The sequence below is a fragment of the Oncorhynchus gorbuscha genome, linkage group LG18 (assembly GCF_021184085.1).
Source record: "Oncorhynchus gorbuscha isolate QuinsamMale2020 ecotype Even-year linkage group LG18, OgorEven_v1.0, whole genome shotgun sequence".
Lineage (NCBI taxonomy): Eukaryota > Metazoa > Chordata > Actinopteri > Salmoniformes > Salmonidae > Oncorhynchus > Oncorhynchus gorbuscha.
In genome coordinates this window covers 26,550,480-26,571,503 of record NC_060190.1, presented here as the reverse complement: position 1 = coordinate 26,571,503, position 21,024 = coordinate 26,550,480, and the positions used below count along the sequence as shown (strand labels likewise).

At 40.8% G+C, this 21,024-nt stretch overlaps 1 long non-coding RNA gene across 2 annotated transcripts; it reads right to left on the bottom strand.

Annotated features, from left to right (window-relative positions):
- Window positions 1–3,521: 3,521 nt before the first annotated feature.
- Window positions 3,522–20,104, bottom strand: LOC124003850. 2 transcript variants are annotated; one of them, XR_006833277.1, is made up of 3 exons: window positions 19,980–20,104; window positions 4,099–4,220; window positions 3,522–3,906 (listed from the first exon to the last, which is right to left on the bottom strand). It is a non-coding gene; the product is annotated as an uncharacterized LOC124003850 (long non-coding RNA). The 2 variants fall into 2 exon arrangements; XR_006833278.1 differs by lacking the exon at window positions 19,980–20,104 and adding an exon at window positions 4,304–7,062.
- Between the last annotated feature and the right edge of the window lie 920 nt (window positions 20,105–21,024).

Below are 21,024 nucleotides of genomic sequence, written 5' to 3'. Positions count from 1 at the left end.
GTCAACACGGGTGCAATATCAGCATGCCGACAGTGGTGTGCTGTCTCATAGCCACCAGTTGTCCAATAAAAGCTTGTTAGCTGGAGAGTCTTTGATGTTGTTGAGAAAATGAAAAGGGCCTTTTTGCTGATATATATATATATTACATTTGTCATGCACTTCCTGATGCATTATGTTACTGTGCAACTTGACCACATTTGTAAATACACTGCTAGAGCTTTTTTAGATACTTATTACAGTTGAATGATAGATATAACCTCACATCCACTAACTACTATTTATAACCCATTTTTTTGTGCATTCAACAAAAGGAACTTGGTCATACTTAAGGAAATGTTTTGCTAGTAAAATGCAGTGGAAATATGTTTTTTTGTAAAACTATTCTCTCCCATATTGGGAGTTGTCATATATTTTTCATAAGTTGACTCAAAATAAATGTACCATTTCATATAACCTTATCCAAGTACTTTTGAGAAGATTAATGCTAATATTTAATGTGCTTCCTTCTGAAAGCAAGAACACTGGTGTTATTCACGATACTTATTAGTGTGCCTTTAATTGCATTGAGGGGGAGGCAAGAAGTGCATACTTTGGGTGAAGGGTGGTACCTGTGTTTCCATGGTATCTGTGTTCCGATTCTTTACCTTTCTCCTCGTCAAGGATTTAACAATGTTGGAAACTCCCTCCAGCCAATGCTTACAACAATCCAAGGCTTTTTTTAAATAGGGACGCAAGTTAGCTATAGCACTACAACTAGCTATAGTGAGAGAAAAAAAAACTTAACTCAGAATATATGGTGTGGCACCTTGCTTCAGCTTTCACGATCAGAGGGAACAAGAGCGGATAACAATTAACCACAGTAAAAGTACAGTGCCTTCTGAAAGTATTCAGATTTATTTCACATTTTGTTGTGTTACCGGCTGAATTCAAAATGCATTAAATCAATTTTTTTCTCACCCATCTACACACTATACCCCATAATGACAAAGTAAAAATGTATTAAATTAAATACAGAAATATGTCATTTACATACGTATTCACACCCCATTGCTATGACACTCCAAATTGAACTCAGGTGCATCCAATTTCCTTTGATCGTCCTTGCTTTTTTTTATAGCAGCGCAAAACGATGCTGAAATAGTCATTGCTTAAAATTATATTGCTTCTACCTTCAATATGCGTTTTAAATAAATTAGGATGGAATGGAAAATATGGAGCTGTAAAATGTGACGGTAGGGAGTACGCTAGAGTACTGGGCTATTCAGTGAAATAATCTCTGTGTAGTGTGGGCACGTGGGAGACCGGGGTTCAATTCTCTGATGGGGAGAAAAGAGTTCTTAACTGATTTGCCTAGTTAAATAAAGGTTACACTAAGAGCATAACATTTCTACACCCTAATTGTATAAGTGTAGTCTAACCAATACCCAGTTAAAATAAAAATCTCATTGATTTATCAAGACCAGTCTCCATGCTTGTCTCAGAGCAGCTTTAAACGGTGCTAAAAGAGTTGTAGGCTATTGCTTCTAACAGCACATTATTCAAAACTAGTGAGACTTATGTTGCCTACAGTATATCAAAAAATATTACGTGACTCTCCGCCAATAATTACATATAGAGGATTGGAGGATTCTAAATTAAAACCCTAAACTACCTCATGGGTTATATTGAACCTGCATCTGTAGCAATGCATTTTGCACTGCACCACTCGGGAGGCCCCATCCACAAAGTTTCAAAATACAGAGAGGTGTTTGTAAAGGTATATTGTCCTGCTAATAGCCTGTAATGGTACTTAGTACTGTAGCCTGATGAACCCGTCAGGTATGTTGACTCTGCCTGTCGGAGGTGGAGTTCCAGAGCTCACAGGTGTGTCTAGCATGGATTGTGACTCCATCTCGTTCCTCGCCCTCTTCAACGCGTCATTCTCTGCCTGACTCTTCGCCAATGCAGCCTGGCTCTGGACCAATGACGAGTGACTCTCTGCCAATGCAGCCTGGCTCTGGACCAATGAATCAGCTGTCACCCGTATCTCTGCCCTCAGATAATGTTTCTCTTACTGCTGGTCTGCCTTCAATGACTCGATCTCGGTCTTCAAAGTTTGAATCTGATCCATGTGCACCTTCATCAGATGAGCAGAATGGTACCGCCCTGAGCCCCCATCGATTACAGTGGCCTATGACAGAAACGGTAGATCAATTAAGAATTAAAAGTGACTCCAAAACACAAAAGCTGTGTACACATTTTAAGAATCTAGCAAAACGAATCGCTTTCTTGGCAACCATGCGTTTTTTTCAGTGCGGCCCGTTATCCAGCCCTATGTCCACTGATCGCCACGGATGGTTGTTGGCATGGTTGAATGGTCTGCAAAAACACATTCACATCTTTAGTACGCAATCATTTTTATTTTTTATTGAACCTTTATTTAATTATCAATTATATTGCACAGTATGCCTACACATTGATAGACTATATACATATTTCTTTCAAGAAAATGTACTGAAACCAAGATACCTTTAGTTTTGGTGATCCTCTCAGCTCCGGCTCATTTTCAAGTCCTCTGGTGGTTACTGTCCTAACCCTGGAACAGGTAGCACCATAGAAAGAAGCTGGCTTGATGAACACAATGTCCATGTCGTCTGTTCTTTTTAGTCGCAATGTCATTTGTTTTTAGATAAAACACTTGTTTTTGAATGGTAAATGTATTAAGGGTGGAGTTTGGGGCAGGGTGAGGAGTACTGGTAAGGTGTGACTTTCACATCTATAGTAGCCAGGCTATAAAGAGTCTATTTTCCGGCTAATATGGCTACAAGTGACTGAAAACCTGTTTTCAAATTGCCACCAGCTGTCCATCACTACTGTAAATAAAAACATAGCATCTTGTTCACATTTTTTATTGTAACCACCATGTCACAAATCATTTGTATCTACCTTTCCAATTACTTTTAGAGTTTGGGATTTACAAATGTGTGCTTTTCATGTATTTTTCATCAAATTCAGTTCGGATTTAAGTGTAACGTTTGAGTGACGCCTTAAGTGAGAGGTCTAATGCTTTAATATTTAATAATATCTACCTTTCAAATTCATATCTAAGGGGCATTTTTCACACCATTATTTGTTACATTGTTTTAGTTTGAACGAGCAGACTGGCACTAAGAACAGCGGGAACATTTCCCTAGTCAGCGCCATTATTAGTGCAATGCCCCTTAAAGTGTTGGTCCCCCCTCCCCCTTCCTTCCCCATGGGCTAGGTCCATCTTCTGCGGGCACATCCTTTTGCACCACTAAGGCGGTGTACAACATGACTGGTCGGGAGTAGGCTACAGTACCACAGAGACACTGCAGCACATTGGGACCCAAAAGCATAATCAGTACTCTAACTCCCCCTTGCTTTGGTCTGGAGCAATAAAGTAGTGACACCGGGTACCGTACTAAACCACAAATGACCTCTTAAGTCCTGCAGCATAATTGCAAAACTTTTAGTGGAGCAACCACTGTATGTAATCGATTGAAACACAGACACAGAGCTGTTAGTGCTTAATGAATGTTTATTAAGACCTTCACTTTATTTATTTTACCAGTCCCATTGAGACCAAAGACTCGTTTGCAACTCACAATTACACATACATCACAGCAGCATAGAAAATACAAACAACAATCATGTAGAACAACCACATTCCTCAGTAAAGAGGTCCTCAGATCAATTTCTGAATTGATGATGATGTCGCCATAGTCTAGGACCGGAAGATATGGAGGTGAGGAAACATGGCAACAAATGTGCCGAAATCGCAACAAGAATGTCATCAGGCAAATCATATTTCCCTGGATAGGTTCAGAGGTGAGGGGTCAGGTGTCAACGTCAGGAGACCAGGCTGCTCCTGAAGTAGGTGGTGGCGGCCTTTTACCTCTCCTGCTGGAGAGACAGAGAGAAAGAGGCAGAGGTGGTGTATGATTTCAGAAAGCATAGTCGTCATCTGAGCTCTCAGCAATAGGACTATCTTCATCTTCATCAGAGTCATCAAACATAGGGCAAGTTACAAACATGACTCCACTGACATCAATGAAATTCTGAAGTAGAGAGACAGCAAAACATGAATTGTTCTACCTTCAGGCCACTGCTGCACCTCAGCAACTCACTCCTGAAGCACAGCATCATTGACGTCCTGCTTGACTTGCTTCTCTGGTTGTGTTGCTGGTACCAGACTGATTGTGGCCTCCCTATTTGAGCTATAATCCCATAATGAACAAAAACATTAAAAAAAATAATGTATTCTATTATTTTAAGTCTTTACAATATCCTTTCTGCATACCTCACAAGAGGTATGCGCGTTCGCATGCATGATGGAGAGGGTGCATTTTTAGAAGCTCCTCCAACTCTGGGCATGCCTGCATGACTTCTGCAAATATGGCCAGTATATGCATGCAACATCGCAGCAGAAGAAGCCCACCGTGCCAACAGAACACAACTCCTTCTGCAAGTACACTGCGTAGGCATATATTTCACATCTGCACATGTTGAGGACCTTGAGGAGCATGCCATGTCGGCAAACTGCTATCTCAAGGCCCTTATCTTTAGCAGATTATTTTTCTGACGACTCTTTGGCCGCTGTCCACTCTGATGTGCCACACATTCCTTTGCCTGGTGTCTACAACATAATAATCACAGTGAAGTGCAGAGATTAACATAAAGCTATGTTATAGAAACTGTAAGAGAATAATTACACGCTTGTACTTTTTTATGGATATGCCTTTCGCCTGGAAGACACTGTCGTAGAAGACCTTCTCAGAACTAAATAGAGTCAGACTGCAAGATGACATCACAAACTTATACATCAAAGGTGGCAGGTAGCTTAGAGGTTAGAGAGGTGGGTTGCTGGTTCAAGTACCAGACATCTGACAATGTTGCTCCAACCTCTCGGAGGAGTTTGGATAAAGCAAAAAAAAACGAATCACTTATCCCCTGAACAAAATATCAACACATAAGAAGGTAGTACAAACCCTGAGGATTTCTGGAAGTGTTATTCATTGTGATTTCCATTCACTGATATAGCAAGCATCTCCTGTGAGCAGGCAGGACAACGGAGATCGATTCCACAAAGAATGTCTATTTCAAACTGCCATACGTTTTCAAATGACAATACAAAAAAAAAAAAACATAGGTCATCACTACACGTATATTTTCTCTGAAGAAATATAAAATAACATTAAAGTCAAATAATAAAACCACAGATAAATTGAGTTTCAAAAGTGAAATGACCTACAATAAAATCAATAAAATAAGGTCAGGGGTTACAAATGTACAAACCTATGATAAGAGTTTAAGAATGCATTTTTTTGTTATTGATTCATTCTCGAGATTTGATCAAATCTTGGATTTCAAGTAAAGATCTATTGCACAGATTTCAAATATTTGTTTTTGTATATATAACATTTACCAGAGAGAATTAAGAAATTAACAACTAATTCAGTGGTTTTGTTTTAATATGAATAATAACATTTGGCATATTTCATTGTAAATACATGGTCTTGTTAATTAAATAAAAAATGTAGATACTTACCTCACTCCAATAAAGTGTATAATAGTTTCCCCTTCTTTATCACAGAAAAGGCATATTTCCTCTAAGTCCATGAATTTGGACACGTTATTACAAGGGCATATTTTGTACAAGATTTTAAAGTGAATTTATTTAACTTATATACAAAATTTGTGAGGGAGCAACCAAGCTTTCTTCCATTCAATTATTCCAGAAGAAGTTCCCTCTAGGAGAGATCTTGTTCTTGCATTCTTAAGAATGTATTATTACATTTCTTATCCAGTAGGGGGCAACCTTCTAACATAAGTTGTGCATCCATCTTGACATCTATCTTGACAAGCATACATCTTTGAATACAGTTTAATTTAAACGTATTGTTGATATCAATGAGGTCTAGTACTTCAAGCCCACCATCAGCTCTTTGTTGATATTACAGACTTCTTAAGTTTGTGTTGTTTATTTTTACATATAAAGTCTAAGAAAGTTTTGTTGATATCCTTGCTGGTTTGATCGCTACAAATAGGGATAGAGCAGGGTAGACAAAACATGACAGACCCTCTTCTTTGGACAATAAAACCCTTCCAATAATAGAGATGTCACGCTGGAGACAGTTATTAAAGATGGATTTTTTTTTTATCTCTTGAGAGAAATTGAGATGTTGACAGATACTATGGTTTTTGCCATTTGCACCCACAGATTGGTATTTGAGTTAGGTATGGATGATAGTTTGTATTAATTTAAGTTAAGTTCCAGACCAGAAGCAGAAGAGAATGATTTGATAATATTAAGTGCAAAAGCAACCCGATCCTTGTCTTTTAGAAACAGAGCTGTATTGTCTGCTAATTGAGATATTTGTATTTCTTTCCAAATATTGAAATACCTTTTAATTCAGGGTTGTTTAAAAATCTTAATAGATAGTAATTATACAACTAAAAGGAATAAGAAGGCTGAAATGGGGTAACCCTGGCATACACTACGGTGAATATCAAATATTTTAGATGTGTTACGATTAATCATAATAGAACTATTAATATCTTCATAAAACATATTGATTACAGAGACAAAGCTAGTCCCGAAACCAAAAGTGTACAAAAGTGTATTAGTCATTTGTGTTCAATTGTATCAAATGCTTTAAAAAAGTGGAGGAATAAAACAATAGCCTCTGAGTCAATTAAATCAGTGTAATCAATCAAGTCTAAAACTATTTCATTAATAAGGGGGTTTTGGCCGCTTTTAAGTCTATTAGCATATGCTAAAGTTATCAATTTATAATCTGTATTTAATAATGCAATAGGTCTCCAATTATCTATGAAAAGGGATCTTTATCAGGTTTTGGTATTAAGGAAATAACCCGTTTCATGGTAGTAATCATTTCACCCTTACACAGAACCCAAACCGGCTGCGAGTGTGTGCCATCGTGCGTCATCATGCGTAAATCTATTTTGTCCCCCTACACCAAACGCGATCACAACACGCAGGTTAAAATATCAAAACAAACTCTGAACCAATTACATTTTGGGGACAGGTCAAAAAGCATTAAACATTTATGGCAATTTAGCTAGTTAGCTTGCACTTGCTAGCTCATTTGTCCTACTTAGCTAGCTTGCTATTGCTAGATAATTTGTCCTGGGATATAAACATTGAGTTGTTATTTTACCTGAAATGCACATGGTCCACTACTCCGACAATTAATCCACACATAAAACGGTCAACCGTATCGTTTCTGGTCATCTCTCCTCCTTCCAGGCTTTTTCATCTTTGAACTTATATGGTGATTGGCATCTAAACTTTCATAGAATTACCACAACGAGAGGCAACACAGTTCATCTTTCAATCACCCACATGGGTATAACCAATGAGGAGATGGCACGTGGGTGCCTGCTTCTATAAACCAATGAGGAGATGGGAGAGGCAGGACTTGCAGCACGATCTGCGTCAGAAATAGAAAGGACTTCTACTTTAGCCCTTGGCAACGCAGACACTTGTTGACACGCGCGAGCAGTGTGGGCGCAATAATTGAATAACATAGATTTCTACATTTATTTTGTAACGCTTGCGCATGTGACGCGAGCGGTGTAGTCAGGGTATTAGCTAGGCATTCTTGGAACATGTTGAATACTGGTTTCTCTAAATGTTCCCAAAAGTGTAAATAAAATTCAACAGAAAATCCAGGTGCTTTGCCCTTCTTCACAGATTTAAGCACATCTCTAATCTCTACTATAGAAACTCATCTTCACATATGGACTTCAACTCATCAGAACTAATTGCAACATGACCATGGACATTTTTCATAAAATGTTCACATTCAATCCCATTAAAATTAGATTTATATAGATTTTCATAGAAAGAATACACACAGCTAGAGATTATCTTTGGGTGGTAGGTAGCCTAGCGGTTAGAGTGTTTGGCCAGTAAACAAAAGGTTGCCGGTTTGAATACCTGAGCTGGCAGGGTGAAAAAAAATCTGTCAATGTGCCCTTGAGCAAACCACAAAACCGTAATTTGCTCCAGGTGCGCAGTACTACTATGGCTGACCTACACAGTTCACTCCATGTGGCGATATATATATTTTGGGCTCCCGAGTGGTGCTGCGGTCTAAGGCACTGCATCTCAGTGCTAGAGGTTTCACTACAGACCCTGGTTTGATTCCAGGCTGTATCACAACCGGCTGTGATTGGGAGTCCCATAGGGTGGCGCACAATTGGCCCAGCGTTGTTAGGGGTAGGCAGTCATTGTAAATAAGAATTTGTTCTTAACTGACTTGACTCGTTAAATAAGGGTTAAATAAATGTATTGGATCTTTACACAAGGTATTATCAATATTTAAGGTAGAAAGATTTTCTCTTATAGTTCCTTTCTTGAAGAGCAAAATAATTGCTTGTGTTCTTCTCAACCTCCTCAACCCATTTTGCTCTAGATCTAATCAAGGTCACTTTAGCTAAATCAACATACATTTGATCTAGTTATATTATATTTGAGATTCCAGTCTCTCAGTTTCTTCCACTGCTGAAAGGGTATACTTTTCTAAAAGAACATTCAATTTATTCATAAGCTCATCTTCTTTCAAAAATGTTTGCCTTTTTAGTCCCTTACTGCGTGTAATGGTGATAGATCTTACTTTGAATTTATATATTTCCCAGTTACTTCTATGCTTTGGTTCTAAAATCAGTTGAGTTAAATGAGTCTATGATCAAGTTATTTACGCTTTTGTTAAAGTCTGGATAATTTAGGAGTGAATTATTACATTTCCAGTGTCCTCGAATGGATTCTTCAGAACATTCTAACTTTAAAAATATACTTTTATGATCAGTGAAAGGAGCATGGTTATGACTTACTTCTTGTACATACTGTAAAAGTGGGGGAGAAATGAGAAACAGATCAATTCTGGATCTGACCATCACTGACCTATCACACCAGGTGTATTCGTTAAAGTGGGTATTAAAGAAATGCCATGTATCACCACTGTCAGTTTATTGCAAAAAGAGGTGAAGATGTCACTATTCTTTGAGCTATTCTAGGTGGAAATCAATCTAAATAGTTATCAGGTGTTTCATTCAAGTCTCCAGCTATTACAAGCCATGCATTTGTATACTTGTTTTGCAGCTCAGTAAGCTTATCAGCAAGATCCAAAAAGAAAGTCTTATTTGAGGTTTGAGAATTGTACCCATACACATTGCATATAATAAAACAAGCATTGTCTAGTTTGGAGATCAATATAACCCATCTTGGGACACACAAGACTCTGAAATATAACCTCTAAACTTATGAAGCAATATCATAGTACCAGCTGAATGAGTAGACCCGTAACTATAATAAACATTTCCCCATTGCGATTTCCAAAAAGTATATTCTGAATCGCATGAGTGCGTCTACTGGAGTAGAATGACATCAGCATCAGTGTTTACAAAATTAAAAAAGTGATTTTCTTTTTGCTGTTTCGGAAAACCCCTGGCTTTTAGAGATACAATATTTAGTGCAATAAATTCAAAACGTTGCATAACCAGGTTTCTTTTTAATAACAATAATAAAACAAATACAGTGTCATGATATGAATAACTGGTTAAATAGTTGAACTACTAAGCTAGGTAGCTAGTAAGGAAACCTGAGCTTAGAGAAATAACTGGACCCCGTATTCACATTTACAAACCTGGTGATATAAAACGGGGAGAATGTACAAATTACAATCGACTTATTACCCAGGAGTAATTTAGCTACCTCTTAACATTTTCATTTGACTTAGAAAGAATAGGACATCGATTTCAAGTCAATGTAGCTATATACCTGAGCAACACTGCAGTACTCTCATGACATAAGGGCCACTGAAAGATGCTCTCTTCCCTTCTTCTCTGGCCTTTTTTTTTACCAGTGGTCAAAGTTTATCCCTTGCAGCATCATCTTCCGCAGTGAGTCTCTTTGACGTGTAGTTTATTCTCCATGAGAAACCAGGTCTCCTTGATTTATTTCCATACAACATCTCTGTAGATTCTCATTGTGAACCGAATGATAGTTGTCCGCGGAGATCCGTCATCCCTTCGTTTCCCTGGCGGTGCACTACGTCCGGAAGCTTGTCTTGAATCCTGGGTGCTACTTTGCCGAGGATGTCAATGGTAACGTTCCGTATGTTCTTCCCATCTTCACTTGGGCTGCATGCTTCTGTCTCGCTGTTAGCATCTGAGGTGATTAGTCTGTTCAGCCATGCCTTGCCTTTGTCGGTGTCCTCTGCTCATGTAGTCGTGTGATCTTGAGTATTGATCATAAGAAGGCCAGTTTTATTTCTTCCTTAATCAGAACGACAGTTTTCAGCTGTGCTAACATAATTGCAAAAGGGTTTTCTAATGATTCTTTTAAAATGATTGGAACACAGGAGTGATGGTTGCTGATAACGGGCCTCTGTACGCCTGTGTATATATTCCTTTTTTTTTTTTATCTGCCGTTTCCATGTATAATAATCATTTACAACATTAACAATGTCCACTGTATTTCTGATCAATTTGATGTTATTTTAAATGGAAAAAAGTGTTTCTTTCAAAAACAAGGACATTTCTAAGTGACCCCAAACTTTTGAATATATATATATATATATATATATATCGATGGCACAGATAGAGATGACAGCTTCACTTTTAGTCCTTAGGAAACTGTGCAGTATTTAGTTTAATGTATTATGTCTTACATTGTTAGCCCAGAAAACCTGTAAAAGTGTTTTTACATACAGCTGGGAAGAACTATTGAATATCAGAGAGATGTCAACTTACCAGCACAACGACCAGGAATACAACTTTCCCAAAGTGTATCCTTTGTCTGCACCTCACAGGAAATTTGAACTGATTCCAGAGGCCAACCCAAAACAACGCTGCCGGAGGAGAGGGTGCCGGAGCGGTCTTATAGTGAGGCTTTGGAGGCGCGTACACCACCCACCGCTTCAGAGTATATTACTCGCTAATGTCCAGTCCCTAGTTAACAAAATCAGAGCAAGAGTTGATTTCCAAAGAGAAATCCAGGATTGTAACATACTCTGTTTCACGGAAACATGGCTAGCTGGGGACATGCTGTCGGAGTCCATACAGCTAACGGGATTTTCAGTGCATTGTGCCGAAGAAGAGTATGTTTCATGATTAACGACTCATAGTGTAATTGTAACAACATACAAGATCTCAAGTCGTTTTGTTCACCTGACCTAGAATTCCTCACAATCAAATGTCGACCGTATTATCTCCCAAGAGAACTCTCCTCATTTATCGTCACAGCCGTGTATATCCCCCTGCAAGCGGATACCAAGATGGCCATCAAGGAACTTCACTGGACTTTATGCAACTGGAAACCATACATCCTGAGGATGCATTTATTGTAGCTGGGGATTTTAACAAAGCTAATTTGAGAACAAGGCTACCTAAATTCTAACAGCATATCAATTGAAGTACAGGAGCGATTAACACGCTCAACCATTGCTACTCTAACTACCAGCAATGCATACAAGGCCCTCCCCTGCCCTCCTATTGAAAAATCCGACCATGACTCCATCTTGTTGCTCCCCTCCTATAGGCAGAAACTAAAACAGGAAGCACTGGTGTTTGGGTCTATCCAACACTGGTCTGACCAATCGCATTCCACGCTTCAAGATTGCTTCGATCACATGGACTGGGATATGTTCCTGGTAGCCTCAGACAATAACATTGACGCATATGATGACTCAGTGAGTGAGTTTATTAGGAAGTGCATTGGAGATGTTGTACCCACTGTGACTATTAAAACCTTCCCTAAACAGAAACTGTAGATTGATGGCAGCATTCGCGCAAAACTGAAAGCACGTACCACCGTATTTAATCATGGCAAGGCGACTGGAAACATGGCTGAATACAAACAGTCTAGTTATTCCCTCAGCAAGGCAATCAAATAAGCAAAGCGTCAGTATAGAGAAAGTGGAGTTGCAATTGAACGGCTCAAACACAAGATGTATGTTGCAGAGCCTATATTTCTTACATTAGTACCCCAGGTCATCTTAGGTTTCATTACATACAGTCGAGAAGAACTACTGAATATAAGATCAGCGTCAACTCACCATCAGTACGACCAAGAATATGTTTTCCGCGACGCGGATCCTGTGTTCTGCCTTACAAACAGGTCAACGGAATGGATCGCATGCAGCGACCCAAGGAAACGACTCCGAAAAAGAGGGAAACGCGGCGGTGTTCTGGTCAGACTCCGAAAAAGGGCACATCGCGCACCACTTCCCAGTATTCTTCTTGCCAATGTCCAGTCTCTCGACAACAAGGTTGATGAAATCCGAGCAAGGGTGGCATTCCAGAGGGACATCAGAGACTGCAACGTTCTTTGCTTTACGGAGACATGGCTTACTGGGAAAACGCTATCCAGGGCGGTGCAGCCAACGGGTTTCTCCACGCATCGCGCCGACAGAAACAAACATCTCTCTGGTAAGAAGAGTGGCGGGGGCGTATGCCTCATGACTAACGGGACATGGTGTGATGAAGGAAACATACAGGAACTCAAATCCTTCTGTTCACCTGATTTAGAATTCCTCACAATCAAATGTAGACCGCATTATCTTCCAAGAGAATTCTCTTCGATTATAATCACAGCCGTATATATCCCCCCCAAGCAGACACATCGATGGCTCTGAACGAACTTTATTAAACTCTTTGCAAACTGGAAAACATTTATCCGGAGGCTGCATTCATTGTAGCTGGGGATTTTAACAAAGCCAATCTGAAAACAAGACTCCCTAAATTTTATCAGCATATCGATTGCGCAACCAGGGGTGGTAAAACCTTGGATCATTGTTACTCTAACTTCCGCGACGCATATAAGGCCCTGCCCCGCCCCCCTTTCGGAAAAGCTGACCACGACTCCATTTTGCTGATCCCTGCCTACAGGCAGAAATTAAAACAAGAGGCTCCCACGCTGAGGTCTGTCCAACGCTGGTCAGACCAAGCTGACTCCACACTCCAAGACTGCTTCCATCACGTGGACTGGGATATGTTTCGTATTGCGTCAGATGGGAATATTGACGAATACGCTGATTCGGTGTGCGAGTTCATTAGAACGTGCGTCGAAGATGTCGTTCCCATAGCAACGATAAAAACATTCCCTAACCAGAAACCGTGGATTGATGGCAGCATTCGCGTGAAACTGAAAGCGCGAACCACTGCTTTTAATCAGGGCAAGGTGTCTGGCAACATGACTGAATACAAACAGTGCAGCTATTCCCTCCGTAAGGCTATCAAACAAGCTAAGCGTCAGTACAGAGACAAAGTGGAATCTCAATTCAATGGCTCAGACACAAGAGGCATGTGGCAGGGTCTACAGTCAATCACGGACTACAAGATGAAATCCAGCCCAGTCACGGACCAGGATGTCTTGCTCCCAGGCAGACTAAATAACTTTTTGCCCGCTTTGAGGACAATACAGTGCCACTGACACGGCCTGCAACGGAAACATGCGGTCTCTCCTTCACTGCAGCCGAGGTGAGTAAGACATTTAAACGTGTTAACCCTCGCAAGGCTGCAGGCCCAGACGGCATCCCCAGCCGCGCCCTCAGAGCATGCGCAGACCAGCTGGCCGGTGTGTTTACAGACATATTCAATCAATCCCTATACCAGTCTGCTGTTCCCACATGCTTCAAGAGGGCCACCATTGTTCCTGTTCCCAAGAAAGCTAAGGTAACTGAGCTAAACGACTACCGCCCCGTAGCACTCACTTCCGTCATCATGAAGTGCTTTGAGAGACTAGTCAAGGACCATATCACCTCCACCCTACCTGACACCCTAGACCCACTCCAATTTGCTTACCGCCCAAATAGGTCCACAGACGATGCAATCTCAACCACACTGCACACTGCCCTAACCCACCTGGACAAGAGGAATACCTATGTGAGAATGCTGTTCATCGACTACAGCTCGGCATTCAACACCATAGTACCCTCCAAGCTCGTCATCAAGCTCGAGACCCTGGGTCTCGACCCCGCCCTGTGCAACTGGGTACTGGACTTCCTGACGGGCCGCCCCCAGGTGGTGAGGGTAGGCAACAACATCTCCTCCCCGCTGATCCTCAACACGGGGGCCCCACAAGGGTGCGTTCTGAGCCCTCTCCTGTACTCCCTGTTCACCCACGACTGCGTGGCCACGCACGCCTCCAACTCAATCATCAAGTTTGCGGACGACACAACAGTGGTAGGCTTGATTACCAACAACGACGAGACGGCCTACAGGGAGGAGGTGAGGGCCCTCGGAGTGTGGTGTCAGGAAAATAACCTCACACTCAACGTCAACAAAACTAAGGAGATGATTGTGGACTTCAGGAAACAGCAGAGGGAACACCCCCCTATCCACATTGATGGAACAGTAGTGGAGAGGGTAGCTAGTTTTAAGTTCCTCGGCATACACATCACAGACAAACTGAATTGGTCCACTCACACTGACAGCGTCGTGAAGAAGGCGCAGCAGCGCCTATTCAACCTCAGGAGGCTGAAGAAATTCGGCTTGTCACCAAAAGCACTCACAAACTTCTACAGATGCACAATCGAGAGCATCCTGGCGGGCTGTATCACCGCCTGGTACGGCAACTGCTCCGCCCTCAACCGTAAGGCTCTCCAGAGGGTAGTGAGGACTGCACAACGCATCACCGGGGGCAAACTACCTGCCCTCCAGGACACCTACACCACCCGTTGTTACAGGAAGGCCATAAAGATCATCAAGGACATCAACCACCCGAACCACTGCCTGTTCACCCCGCTATCATCCAGAAGGCGAGGTCAGTACAGGTGCATCAAAGCTGGGACCGAGAGACTGAAAAACAGCTTCTATCTCAAGGCCATCAGACTGTTAAACAGCCACCACTAACACTGAGTGGCTGCTGCCAACACACTGTCATTGACACTGACCCAACTCCAGCCATTTTAATAATGGGAATTGATGGGAAATGATGTAAATATATCACTAGCCACTTTAAACAATGCTACCGTATGCTAAATGACTTAAATGTAAATGTAATGTAATAATGTTACTTACCCTACATTATTCATCTCATATGCATATGTATATACTGTACTCTACATCATCGACTGCATCCTTATGTAACACATGTATCACTAGCCACTTTAACTATGCCACTTTGTTTACTTTGTCTACACACTCATCTCATATGTATATACTGTACTCGATACCATCTACTGTATGCTGCTCTGTACCATCACTCATTCATATATCCTTATGTACATGTTCCTTATCCCCTTACACTGTGTATAAGACAGTAGTTTTGGAATTGTTAGTTAGATTACTTGTTGGGTATCACTGCATTGTCGGAACTAGAAGCACAAGCATTTCGCTACACTCGCATTAACATCTGCTAACCATGTGTATGTGACAAATAAAATTTGATTTGATTTGATTTGATCATGGATTACAAAAAGAAAACCAGCCCCGTCGCACACATCGACGTCTTGCTTCCAGATAAATTAAACGACCTCTTCACGCACTTTGAGGACAATACAGTGCAACTGACATGGCCCACTACCAAAGACTGTGGGCTCTCCTTCTCTGTGGCCAACGTGAGTAAAACATTTAAACGTGTTAACCCTTACAGAGGCTGCTCGCCCAGACGGCATCATGAAGTGCTTTGAGAGACTAGTCAAGGATCATATCACCTCTACCCTACCTGTCACCCTAGACCAACTCCGATTTGCTTACCGCCCCAATAGGTCCACAGACGATACAATCGCCATCACACTGCCCTATCCCATCTGGACAAGAGGAATACCTATGTAAGAATGCTGTTCATTGACTCCAGCTCAGCATTCAACAGCATAGTACCCTCCAAACTCATCATTAAACTTGAGATCCTGGGTCTCGACCCCGCCCTGCGCAACTGGGTCCTGGACTTCCTGATGGGCCACCCCCAGGTGGTGAAGGTAGGAAACAACATATGCACTCCGCTGATCGTCAACACTGGGGCCCCAGAAGGGTGCATGCTCAGCCCCCTCCTGTACTTCCTGTTCACCCATGACTGTGTGGCCATACACGCCTCCAAATCAATCATCAAGTTTGCAGACGACAAGTCTACAGTGGTAGGCTTGATTACCAACAACGACAAGACAGCCTACAGGGAGGAGGTGAGGGCCCTCGGAGTGTGGTGTCAGGAAAAGAACATCACTCAATGTCAGCAAAACAAAAGAGATGATCGTGGACTTCAGGAAACAGCAAAGGGAGCACCCCCCTATCCACATTGACGGGACAGCAGTGGAGTAGGTAGAAAGTTTTAAGTTCCTGGGTGGACATATCACCAACAAACTGAAATGGTCCATGAACACAGACAGTGTGGTGAAGACACAACAGCGCCTTTACAACCTCAGGAGGCTGAAGAAAATTGGCATGTCATCTAAAATCCTCACAAACGTTTACAGAAGCACAATTGAGAGCATCCTGTCGGGCTGCACCAGCGCATGGTATGGCAACTGCACCGCCCATAACCACAGGGCTCTCCAGAGGGTGGTGCGGTCTGCATAATGCAAACTACCTGCCCTCTAGAACACCGACAGCACCTGATGTTACAGGAAGATACATCAAGGACAACAACCACCCGAGCCACTGCCTGTCCACCCAGCTACCATCCAGAAGGCGAGGTCAGTACAGGTGCATCAAAGCTGGGACCAAGAGACTGAAAAATAACTTATATCTCAAGGCCATCAGACTGTTAAAGCCATCACTAACACAGCGAGGCTGCTGCCTACATACAGACTTGAAATCATTGCAACATAATAAGTTGCATGGACTCACTAATAGTGTTTAACAGGATTTTTGAATGACTACCTGATCTGTTTATTTTTTTATTTCACCTTTATTTAACCAGGTATATGTGTACCCCACACATACAATTATCTGTAATGTCCCTCAGTCAAGTAGTGAATTTCAAACACAGATTCAACCAGGGAGGTTTTTCAATGCTAGTCGAAGAAGGACACCTATTGGTAGACAGGTAAAAAAAAAGAAAAAAAGCTGACATTGAATATCCCTTTGAGCATGGCTAACTTATTAATTACACTTTGGACGGTGTATATACACCCAGTCACTACAAAGATACAGATGTCCTTCCTAACTCAGTTGCAGGAAAGGAAGGAAACCGCTCAGGGATTTCATCATGAGGCCAATGGTGACTTTAAAACAGTTACAGCATTTTTATTAACCTTTATTTAACTAGTTTAATGGCTGGGATAGGAGAAAACTGAGGATGGATCAACAATATTAGTTACTCCACAATACTAACCTAATTGACAGAATGAAAAGAAGGAAGCCTGTACACAATAAAACAAATATTCCAAAACATGCATCCCGTTTGCAACAAGGCAATAACGTAGTACAGCAAAAATACCAAATGTTATGTTTGGGACAAATCCAACACATTACTGAGTACCACTCTCCATATTTTCAAACATAGTGGTGGCTGCATGATGTTAAGTGTATGCTTGTAATCGTTAAGGACTGGGGGATGTTCCTGAGTAGCGGAGTTAGTTTTGAATGACGTCTGCTTGAAAATGTGGCAAGACCTGAAAATGATCAACAACCAATTTGACAGAGCTTTGAGAATGTTAAAATTAATAATAGGCAAATGTTGCAGAATCCAGGTGTGGAAAGCTCTTAGAGACTTACCCAGAAAGACTCAGTTGTAATTGCTGCCAAAGGTGCTTCGACAAAGTATTGACTCAGGAGTGTGAATTAGGGTAGAATGGCGGGACCCAGTTACCGAGATTTACCAACCAAAACCACACCCTTTTCCCGGGATAAATAACTGTGAGAAACCAGTCAATTTGAATTTATTATTTATATGAACAGCATGGCGTGAAATGGAACTGTTAAATGATATGCAATGTCTAAATCTGGCTTCTCTACAGCCTCTGCATGATGAATCAACGCTCAGGGTGGGAACAGACAGCCCATCTCAGTATAGAGTGCAGTTCACAATATCATGTAGACCTATCATCTCATCATGGTAAAATTTATCTTGTGACAGGTAGGCCTACATTTGCTACAGAATAGCCTATGCTACAGTAATATAAAGACAGAATGTGCATCTAATTTCCCATTATAAACTGGGTGGTTCAAGACCTGACTGCTGATTGGCTGAAAACTGTGGTATATGAGATCGTATAACACCGGTATGACAAAACATTGGTAACCAGTTTATTATAGCAATAAGGCACCTCAGGGGTTTGTGGTATGTGGCCAATATACCACGGCTAAGGGCTGTATCTAGGCACTCCGCATTGTGTTGTGCATAAGAACAGCCCTTAGACGTGGTATATTGGCCATATACCACACCCACGAGATGCCTTATTGCTTAAATAGACTATTCAAAGAGGGACGCAAGCTAAATGTTAAATACAGTAGCCAATAGAAGTCGGTAGGTTGAAAGAATAGCGAACGCGCAATGGCGGTAGGCTATAGCAGTTATTTATTCAGACCCATAACCAATCTTCGTGAAGAGAAGTGAAAGCCTTCTGCATCTAATTATATTCTTCAAGGATGTTGTTAGAATGATGAAGATAAGGAAAAAGAAACTTAATTCACTGAATGAAGCAACAGTAGAGAGAGAAAGAGGTAGGCTAATAACATTAGGGGAAATATTATGAAAGGTGTGTCAGCCTACTAATTATACAAATAGGTCCTATTACATTTCTAGATTAAAATCAAATTCGCTAGCCTAAACTTGTAACTTTGCAGGCAATGTGCTGCACCAGAATTGCATGTTCTCTCCCTGCTTAATCGTGGTTTGAACAATTTTGGAATTCCAGTCCGTATAATACAATACAGTAATTCAGTTCACACTCAAAAATATTAGCCTACTAGAGCTAATTTTATGTATTTAGTGAAGAAAGCATATAGCTAGCTACGTCTATGGGCTTTAATGTTTTTATGTCATGCATAATGGCAGTAGCCTATATCATGTGTATTGGCTAAAGGCACAATCCTCTGGGCTTTTTGGGGCTTGGGCTCATTAAATGTTTTTAATGTAGGGCTCATAAAATGTATTTAATGTATGGCTCATCAGGCTCAGGTAGCATCAGGCTTGCATATTCAATCAAAGCTCTAATCAAATAAAGACATAGGCCTATTTATATGCTTTATAATGCTTTTGAATGACCCTTCCCGTTTTGGCGGGAAATATCGGGTTACCTGGGAGAAAAGTGATTTATTCTCAAGATGGAACATTTGTAAAATACCTGGAAAATATTCAACCCTAACGAGCCTCCTAGGTTTTGTATTGAAGTCAATGTACCAAGAGGAGGACAGAAACTAGCTGTCGTCCGGCTACACCATGGTGCTACCCTAGAGAGTGCTGTTGAGGCTACGATAGATCCTTCAATGCAAAACAGTGTGTTTAAATCAATTATTTGGTGACGTGAATATATTTAGTCGTTTTTATCTAAAAAAAAAGAGAACTTTTTTAGTGTCTCACTATTTACATTTTTTCTGAAATTCACTGAGGATGGTCCTCCCCTATTTGTTGATGTGAAAATGTTACATATTTTGCCTGCTGCTTTGCAAGAATATCACAAGAAGTCTCCCAAGACCACAGTAGGGGCTGTTTCTCATGATTCCGCAGTCGCCCGAGCATGACACCTATACCCAATGTTGCCAATTTAGCGACTTTGTCGTTATATTTAGCGAGTATTCAGACCTCTCTAGCGACAAATTTTCAAAAAAGGCTCTTTTGTAGGCTCTTAAGTGGACCATAGGGTTTAAAACCAAACCAAATTAAGAAAACGAAACAAAAAACTTTTTAAAATTTAAACAAAAAAACGAAGTAACTCCGCCAGTGTCTATTTTGGGTAATTTGTGCCGGTCCCAAGCCCAGATAAAAGAGGAGGGTTGGAATTGTGACATTTAAAAAAACAAGAATGTTCATTTGTAGTTCTAAAAATATTTAGGGTGTTTTTACTCACTTTTTGTCTCTCCCACAGCGTCCAACACAATTACATTCACATGGTCAACTATGCAAATTAGGCGATTACGTCATTTAGCAACTTTTAGGAGAGCCAATAGCTATTTTCCTTACTGAGGAGTTAGCAACACTGCCTATATCTGGCGTGAGGATTTCTTTGACACATTATTGGCTGTAAATATTAGATAACAACATTGTCGAGCAAATGTTTTTTTTTTGTTTTACAAATAGGACACACTGTTCATGTCGTGTAGCCTTTTATATATGTTTCAACTTTGCCATTTAATTGTTGTCGCCTTTGCAGCTACATAATGTATTGTCATTCAGACGTTTTTATACAAGCATGCACAAGCTAGTATTCTTGTCTGCAGCACAAAAGATGATGACAGTTTATGGTAATGACGAAACCTTCAAAATAAAGGCCATCATTTAAAAACATTGACATTTAGATAACTCAGAAAATTTTCAAATGTTCTCTACACCACATGCCAAAATGCCTTGAATTGATTAGGGCCCTGACCGTCCCCCTCAAAAACAAACCATACCTGGTTAGTAGAGACCCTACTGAGTATTTTCCACCTCACTTTAGCTGAGAACATTTTTCGCTCTACTAGCAAATATGGCGACAACAATTAAATGGCAAAGTCTATTACAATGTATTGCATTGGGGCTATGGAGGGGGTGTAGAACGAAGTGCTGCTGGATACGTATGACACAGCCCCCTCCAAAACGACACATATTTGGTTTGTAGAGACCTTACTGAGTATTTCTCACCCCAGTTTATATGAGACAGGTAGTCAAGTTTTTCTGTGGAGAGCATTTTGTAGGTTTAAAGCTTATTTCCTGCAATTCTACACAATTGTCATGGGTGCAAAGACAATTTAGCAGTTTTAAAGCTTTTTTTTGTATTTCCATATAGTTTGCAATATCTAATGTGTATTCATGTGATATTTGAGTGACAAAAAAATTACAACAAAATCTGTGGGCTAATTCCATTTTTTTTAAACTATACTTTAGCTGACATGGGCTAGTTGATCAGGACATTT